Source organism: Lotus japonicus, chromosome 5 (genome assembly GCF_012489685.1).
Source record: "Lotus japonicus ecotype B-129 chromosome 5, LjGifu_v1.2".
NCBI classification, from domain to species: Eukaryota; Viridiplantae; Streptophyta; class Magnoliopsida; order Fabales; family Fabaceae; genus Lotus; species Lotus japonicus.
Genome location: NC_080045.1, coordinates 33,586,966 through 33,595,244, shown reverse-complemented (window position 1 = coordinate 33,595,244; position 8,279 = coordinate 33,586,966). Strand labels below are relative to the sequence as shown.

Sequence of the window (8,279 nt, the reverse complement as noted above, 5' to 3'; positions counted from 1 at the left end):
AATTTTGGAAATATTTAATTTCACATTTATAATGAAAATGCATGATCCTTAAAACTTAAACCTATTCGAACCAGAAGTCACCTATTAATAACTATTCTAACAGCCAGGCTGCTGATTATAACTTTTTTTATATAAGCCAATAATGGATTAATATGAAGTACAATGGTACTTCAACCCACACAAAGGATCAACCCACGCAAAGGATACAGCACAAATAAAATACAGCAAATTGAGAAGAGTTTTCAAAGCTAACATATCCCCTTGTTGATGTTTGTCCTAAGTGCAGTAAAGGATTTGAAGACCCTGTGTCTCTTGTGAAGCATGTTGAGAGGGATCATGGTGGTAGTTCTAGAGCCTAGTGTGGAGTTCATATACAATTAGTTTCTAATTGAAGGAATTGTACTTTCCCACTTTTTCTCTCTTCTGATCAATCACATTCATATTCCTCTCTCTCACTCTCTTCTCTTCCTTTCTCTTCTAATCAATCACATTCATATTCCTCTCCGGACCATCACAACCAATATTAAGGCTAAAAGAAAACTCTAAGAATTGGGCCTTCATAAAATTAATTTTTTTTATATAAATATTTTAAATAAAATCTATTTTTCGGACTTTTTGAAATGCAAAATCGTTTATTAAAATTATCATAATCGATTTCTTTTAAAAAAAAAAATTAATAGATAAAAAAACCCTACCCATTTAATCTTTGTAGGGACATTGTTGATCTTAGATATGATTTTATTAATTTTACTTTTGAAAAACTACGTTCCGCAGAGCCAACACTTATAAGAATTGTTAACATTATTCTATAAACAATATATGTATTTGGGAAAGAATCAATTCTTTTTACATAATTAAATACTAGTATTTTTTACCCGTGCGATGCACGGGGGATATTTATTTTTGCTTTTTTGTTAGTATTTTTAAAATTGTGTGTTATTTTTTAAAATATATTTTATGGATTAAAAGAACAAAATTCATATTAGATATAAGAAATTATAAATTTCTACTTTTTTTTGGAACTAAATGTTTTTTTAGTTGCTATCTTTTAATCTTTTGTTAGATTAATGGTTTATTATATATCTATTGAATAGTTTATTACAGAGAGTTAAAATAGCATGTATGTGCTAAAAATAGACACTGAATTATTTTATTTATTTATTTATTTTTAATTGGAATAAGTACATTGAGAATAAACCTAAGAATGTATCTTTTCACATTTCCTGTAAAAATATATTCTTTAAATGACATTGAGAAAGACTTCTTTGTAAAAAACATTTGAAGTACTATGAAAATTGTTGTTATCACAATCACAAATGAGGATTTTTAATCCTTTACGATGCGTGACTCTAGAACTTTAATGGTAGCATGGAGTGTTGTTTTGTTAACATATTAAAATGTTTATTACTCTAATCTTCCATTCGATCATTCCAACAACAATATCTGATATCTTGTAGTATATCTTGCACTCTAAAAGATGACAAATTAGTAAATAGAACTCATGAAAACTAACCAATATATAGCGGGATGGATTCAAAGAGAAAATCTTTATGAAATCATAGGGAAAGTTCTAGCACAATAGACATTCCCACTTATATGTACCTGTAGAATTAAAGTTTGAGCGTTTGCAAAATCCAATGCAAATAACTCAGTTTATGTGAAATGCACATTATAGAATGAGTAGCGTTAGTAGTTTTAATGATATATACACACACCTCATCTTTTAAACACTTCATTTCCACCTATTTTTGTTTCTATCTCTCTCCTCTTATCATCTATCACATCTAATACTTTCTCTCTCTTACTTTTTCTTTTCTTCCTATCTCTCTCCTCCTCCACCTCCTTCCACCTCAAAATGAGGTGTGAAGAAAACATTTTCCGTAGTTTATATAGATGTAATGAAAAGAGTTAGTGGAAAAGTTACGAAATAATTAATATTTTTCTAAATCAAAACTAATTAAATGTCTTATTGTATTCTATAACTCAAATGAACTAAATAATAATAATAATAATAAATCCATTTTAAATATGGACGTATCTTAAAAAAAAATATGGACGTAGCATTTTATTGATGGGAGGTCTTAAACCATCAAATAGAAGTGGAAGAGACTAAACTAAATAAATAAATAAAAATTGATAATTTTTTTTAAAATAGGTATTTAAAATACATATTACATACATCTCATTATATCATTATTTTAAGCATAAAAATGTGTTAAAAAGTTAATACCATTTAGGAGTTACATTAAAATTAAGAAGTTTAATTATTAGAAGTTTTAAAATAAATAACTTTAAATATTAAAAATGAATTCAACTTTAAAGTGGACAATAATGACATAAAAACCTTTCAATTTATACATTTTCATTCACATGTGCTTTTCTATTATTATATAGAATAAAGTTTATAAAATAATAAATGCACAGGGGACCTTCATATTTATTTATTACATACGTGAAAAAATTTAAAATCTATATTTTTTTTATCTTTGTTAAAACAATAAGATTAATTTTACATATAAAAAACATAAATTTGAATTTTTTTTATTTCTATACTAATGCGTTTGACTTTTTTTAGGTGCGACAATTATATTTATATGTGTCTTTTATCTAAAATGTTGCATTTTTTAATTTATATTTTTATATAACAATTTAATTGTTTATTAAAGACAGTTGAAATAATATATGAGCTAATAAAAGATACTGGCAATAGCAGTCATTAGATCACTCAAATGAGATAAGAATATATGAAGAATGTTCAAACTAATTCCAACGCGTACCTATTCACCCGTGTTTCCGTCCCCAATGTTACAACTCTGTGGTCCATTTAATGAAGTAAAAAATTATCAAAATGTAAATCTTCATGTTACATTGAATTAGTGAAAAAATTATCATACTTTTGGCAGACCAAAAAAAATTATCAAAATGTTACATCTCCGTGTTACATATGCTAAGTAAAAAAATTATAAAAATTGTACATCTTCATGCCCCATATGATAAGAAAATCAACAATAATAGATTTTTGGCATTAATATCAAATTTAATGTTAAAACAATCAACTTTCAGTTTTTAGGATTGATATAGGATTCTATAAATCCTAATAATTGATCATGTCTTTTGGACTTCCTAGCTGATATTAGCCACATATTACCGACTAAATTTTTCAATAAACACATATTAATCAATTGAAATTATTGTAGGGCAAAAGTTTTTTTCCATTAATTTACTGTCAAGGAAGATAATTTTTTTTTATATTGCCATTATTAACATGAATGTGTTGTGTGGTTTTTAAATTAGAAAATCAAAAATAATAAATTATCGAGCATTGATATCATATTTATGTTAGAACTATCACCTTTTACTTTTTAGGATTAATATATTTTATAAATTCTAACTAATTAATTAAGTCCTTTGGAATTTCTTACTTTTTTTTAATTTGAGAGATAAATTATACACCATTCAGAGATTGATCACTGACCTTCCGATTTCCAACATATATGTCATCTAGTTCTTACATTTATTTTTGATAAGCACCTAATTCTTACACTTGAGCTATCCTTTGGAATTCCAAACTGATATTAACCACTAACTTGTTTAATAAACAAAAATTAACCACATGTAACAGAAATAGTTGTAGGGCAAAGGTTTTTTCCCATTAACTTAATCAATTTATTACTAAGAGAATATTTTTAAATTGTAATTATAGCCATGAATACGTGTGATAATGTTTCCATGAATTTACTATTTATTAATTGCACATTTTTTACCAATTTCCCCTCTCTTTACTTTTAGTTAATTTTAAATTACTTTGCACTTTTTTTATCATTTCATTTTGGAATTATATTTTTAATTTTTTTTCTTTTTTCTTTACAAAGAAATTCAAGTATCATCTAAAATTGTAAATAACAGTGTATGTGAACTATAATTATAAGTGTTTAATTTTTTATGGAGGTTATTAAGATGTGTTTTTTACTTATTTGCTCACTAAAATCAAGTGCCATGTAAGTTTTTTTTTACCATAATACCAATCTTTCAAATTCTCACATTATTTTGAGCTCAAAAAAAAAATTCTCACATTAATTGGCTTAAAGTGTATTCAATTTTCCTCTTTAATTAAAATTCTAATCGTTTCTTAACTGTTCATTTATAAGACAAATATTTATTTCTATATATTTGTCCATTTTGCATTTCAATGGAGCATTAAATGATGTGTAATGCCTTTGTGTGAGCAATGAATGAGAAAAGATAAAATAAATTTTAGAGGGTAAAATAAGAAAACAAATACAATACTTTTATGAAAATTAACAAAATCAATTGCATTATTTAATATGTGTATTTTTTTCCTCTTCGAACCGACCGTTAATTAGGAATAAAGGGCAATATAAGATTTAACTTTTACATGAACAAAAGGCCTAGAAAACAGCAAATAAAGACACACAACTAAGAACAAATTAGTGTGTGCGCGTAATAATTGCAAGTGTTTAGAGGTTATTAAGATGTTTTTTTTTTCTTATATGTTCACCAAAATCAAGTACTATATAAGTTTTGTTTTTACCACAATATCAATCTTTCAAATTCTCATATTATTTGGCATAAAGTGTATTTCCTCTTTAACTTTTACATGAACAAAAGACAGCAAAGACGAAACTGTTAAGTACAAAAATCCACTTGAATCCCTAGGCAATGTGTAGATCGGTCCTTGTTTTGTTTACAAATAATTCTTCCTGCTTCAATAACCACTTCATATGCCTGCAAAAAAGTTCAAGAACCTAAAAATGTTGCGAAGAATGTGTTAACTTCATCACATTTAGAGTACAATTTTTACTACATATTGCAACTTCCTAACATTATTCTCTTCACCCAGCAAACACCAATTACAAAGTATGTAATCTTCCTATTTGCTAGTTCTTGTACATTGTATCCTACAAAAAAAAGTTCTACACCGAAAACAGTTCCTTGCCTCCAAGTTGCAGCAATTTAGCTTTCATTATCTTGAATATCTTATAATATCCAAAGTCCCAACTCCATGCAATCTATTTGAAGAAAAAAAAAAGCAAAAAGAGAAGTACTTTAGTTGGTTTTATATCTGCAAAAAGTCATATACTAAGCAAAATTGAATGAGATGGTGGTTACATATGTCCTCATCGGTTTTTTTGGGCATGAGGACCATAATTCTGTTCAGTATATACAAAAACAGGTCAATAATTCACCAAGAATGGGTTATCAGAACACTAAATCAAAGAATGGGTATATTCTCCAAGCAGTTGGCTCACGAATTGAATGAACTTGCACGAAACAAAAAGAATGTAACAACACTCATGTGGAATAAATGGTCCCCTAAAATATGCTCAAATTAGCAAAAAAAAATGGAGTCTGCAAACCTTGTCCAGTAACCACTGCATGCAAAGAGCACCAAGCTATTGGCTTTGCCAATAAGGGTATATGCACTGTTATTGCAAGCCAAACCCTCAGATGCCTGTCTTCAGCAAGTTCAGCAATGGGTGGTAGCAAAGATTGAGATAACTAATTGATTCCAATAACCTGCAAGTATGACTACATCAACATTTTCAAAAGTTTTGATTTGTTTATGAACTTTTTTATTTTGTATGCGAGCAGAGAGTGGCATACATGCATAAGACCATAAACTCCGCTAGAATTAATAGCACCACCCAAAAAAATCTAATTAATACACATTGCTAATTGAAAGTCCAGATATACTTGAGAGATGAACAGATTTAATTTAGTTGCAACACTACACAATGTAATTAATTTGCAAATTTAATCAATGTAACTCAATAGATGAAATAAAGTGCATGAAATATAAGGTGTCAAAAGTCAGAACAGGGGAAAAGCTCAAGTGAAAGAATAAAATTCTAAAACACAAAAGCTAATTAGAGGGACTTTTCTTCTTATCAGAAAAGCGAATTTACCTAGCTGTGGTCAGATTAATACCAAAGAAAATTCATATCAATAGGATTCCAAGGATAAAGCACATAGAATATCAAATCAGGCCTTGAACTTGTACATAACACATAGTACAAACATGTATTGAATGGAATCTATATTCCTAAACAAAACAGGCCTTGAACATCATATATATGCTTGTAACAGCCCAAGTGGGTAAATAGAGATCTAACAGTTTTGTTCTTACCAACAACGAAGGAGACGATGGTGATGAATGACGTCACCTGAAATCAAAGGTATAGAAGAAGCGATCAAAACCTATAGTCACGATTCCAATGATGGTGAAACAAAAAAGAAACCAAAGGGGGCAGTAAATAGGCAAAAGAAAGAGGTTAAGTGTTTGGTTATTAATAACAACAAAGGTGGCGATGGTGGTGGTAATGAACACACTGCCAGAAAACGAATGTGTAGAAGATATACCCACTTAATAAGAGTCATGATATGAAAACCCAATACGAAGAGGCAAAAAAGAAGTAAAAATGGATACCTATTTAATATCCTCTCCATGCTGCATGAATAAGCACCATGGCTCCCCGATTTTCCACACTCTCAATGTTAAAAATTCACCTATAGGGTCTGCAAAAAAAGATCCAGGGGGTGAGTTAAGCAAATCCAAGCATGTACATATTTTGACATAAATGTTGATGAAATTTTGGGAATGAAAAGGACTGAATCATTATTCAATAGAAGAATGAAAATTTGTGAGACTGGGGGGTCATGTTGACTCAGCTCAGCAAAAAGGTTACCATGTGAATATAACTTGCTTGTATCTGTTGCCATACAATTGGCCATCAATATGGGTCACACCAGAGGATGGGATAAAAATTATGTACTAAGAAGGAAATGCACAACAGACTGAATTCAAAGATAAGGAGCAGGCCCGGTGAGAACCTGTTAAAAGTGCCACAGGAAGATAACATTGGTAAAAATCAGAAGAGCCTTTTTTTTCAGTTTGCACCAACTCTAAAATTTCTAAATTAAGGGAGCAGTACCATGGGCAAAATTTCTAAATTACAGCACATCACAACAGTGAAAGAAACAGTCTCGAAAGTATTATGGCAAAAACGAAGGATATAGGAACCTGGTATCAGAGGGCAGCAAGATCAGAGAAATCGAGAGTCTCTATTTCTCTTTCCCGTGTTGTTCCTTTCTCCACCCCAGCCCCCAGGTGTTGCGCGTCCAGTACTCAGCCATCTCACACATTTCTCCGGCTAAAGGTTGCCTAATTTTCGAGTCTCTATAAAAAACAGAATGATTAGAACGGCCTCAAGCAACCACGGGCCACCGCCCTGGACCGCAGAGCCACGATCTGTCTCATGTGAGCAGCGACGCTGCTAGGTTAAGGTTAAGGTTAAGGGGAAGGAAGAGATAACGAAATTCTCTTGCAGCGGGATCCATTTGATCTTTAAGCCTTGCTGCACTTTGGAAATTAAATAAGAAACCATAAAGAGCGAAACGGTGGAAGAAAGCGGAGAAACATGAAGCGTTGCAAAATGAGAACCTCCATTAGAGCAAAACGGTGGAAGAAAGGGAGAAAGATGAGCACTAAATCTGAACCGTTGCAACAAAGTTTTTTTTGTATGAACGGCTAAGATTTAATCTCTGGGAAATAATGTGCTCCTTTACTAAAATACCCATGTTAAGAATCAATTTGATGTGTAATGAATTGTTAAATGACTAAACTGCCCTCAAAGCTGCAAAAACTCTTCCTTTATATATAGTATAGATAGATAGATAGATAGATAGATAGATAGATAGATAGATAGATAGATAGATAGATAGATAGATGTCAATTGGCGTATCATTTTCTACATGTATAATTTCTTTTAAGATATTTAATTATGTAAATAAATTCAGTCCATCAATATCTGAGTTTTCATTATGTTTTAATGAACGTTCAAGATTAAGACAATATTCTCTTAACTTTTCATTATCAAATAACCTTATTTTCTCAATGCTAAAAAGAAATCCAAAAATATCATTATACAATTTAAATTGTTCAAACCTATTTTGAAATGAAGTAATTGTTTTATCTGGTATGTATAAAAAATAATTAGTTTTAAATGATTCCTCAGTTTTTCAATTTTTCTATAGCAACATCAATACACATATCCTTAGACAGAAAATTTTTTAATTGAAAATAAATGATGCACTTAATAGATTCATTGTTTTAGACACTTAAATATGTTATTTAATTAATCTATTCTTGGATAATTTTCTTTGAAATATATACTAGTTTTTTTTAGAAAAAAAATTTGGGGCCTAAAGCGAGGGCTTTTCTGACCTAAGGGTTGAGACGGCCCTGATTCCTCTCTCTT

The 8,279-nt window shown here is 29.8% G+C and overlaps 1 long non-coding RNA gene across 3 annotated transcripts; it reads right to left on the bottom strand.

The window, feature by feature from the left end:
• Positions 1-4,565: 4,565 nt before the first annotated feature.
• Positions 4,566-7,483, bottom strand: LOC130720845 (uncharacterized). 3 transcript variants are annotated; one of them, XR_009013251.1, is made up of 6 exons: positions 7,043-7,483; positions 6,708-6,852; positions 6,449-6,537; positions 6,149-6,185; positions 5,379-5,538; positions 4,566-5,171 (listed from the first exon to the last, which is right to left on the bottom strand). It is a non-coding gene; the product is annotated as an uncharacterized LOC130720845 (long non-coding RNA). The 3 variants fall into 3 exon arrangements; XR_009013250.1 differs by having other exon boundaries at positions 4,566-5,030; positions 7,043-7,481; XR_009013249.1 differs by having other exon boundaries at positions 4,566-5,538; positions 7,043-7,481.
• Between the last annotated feature and the right edge of the window lie 796 nt (positions 7,484-8,279).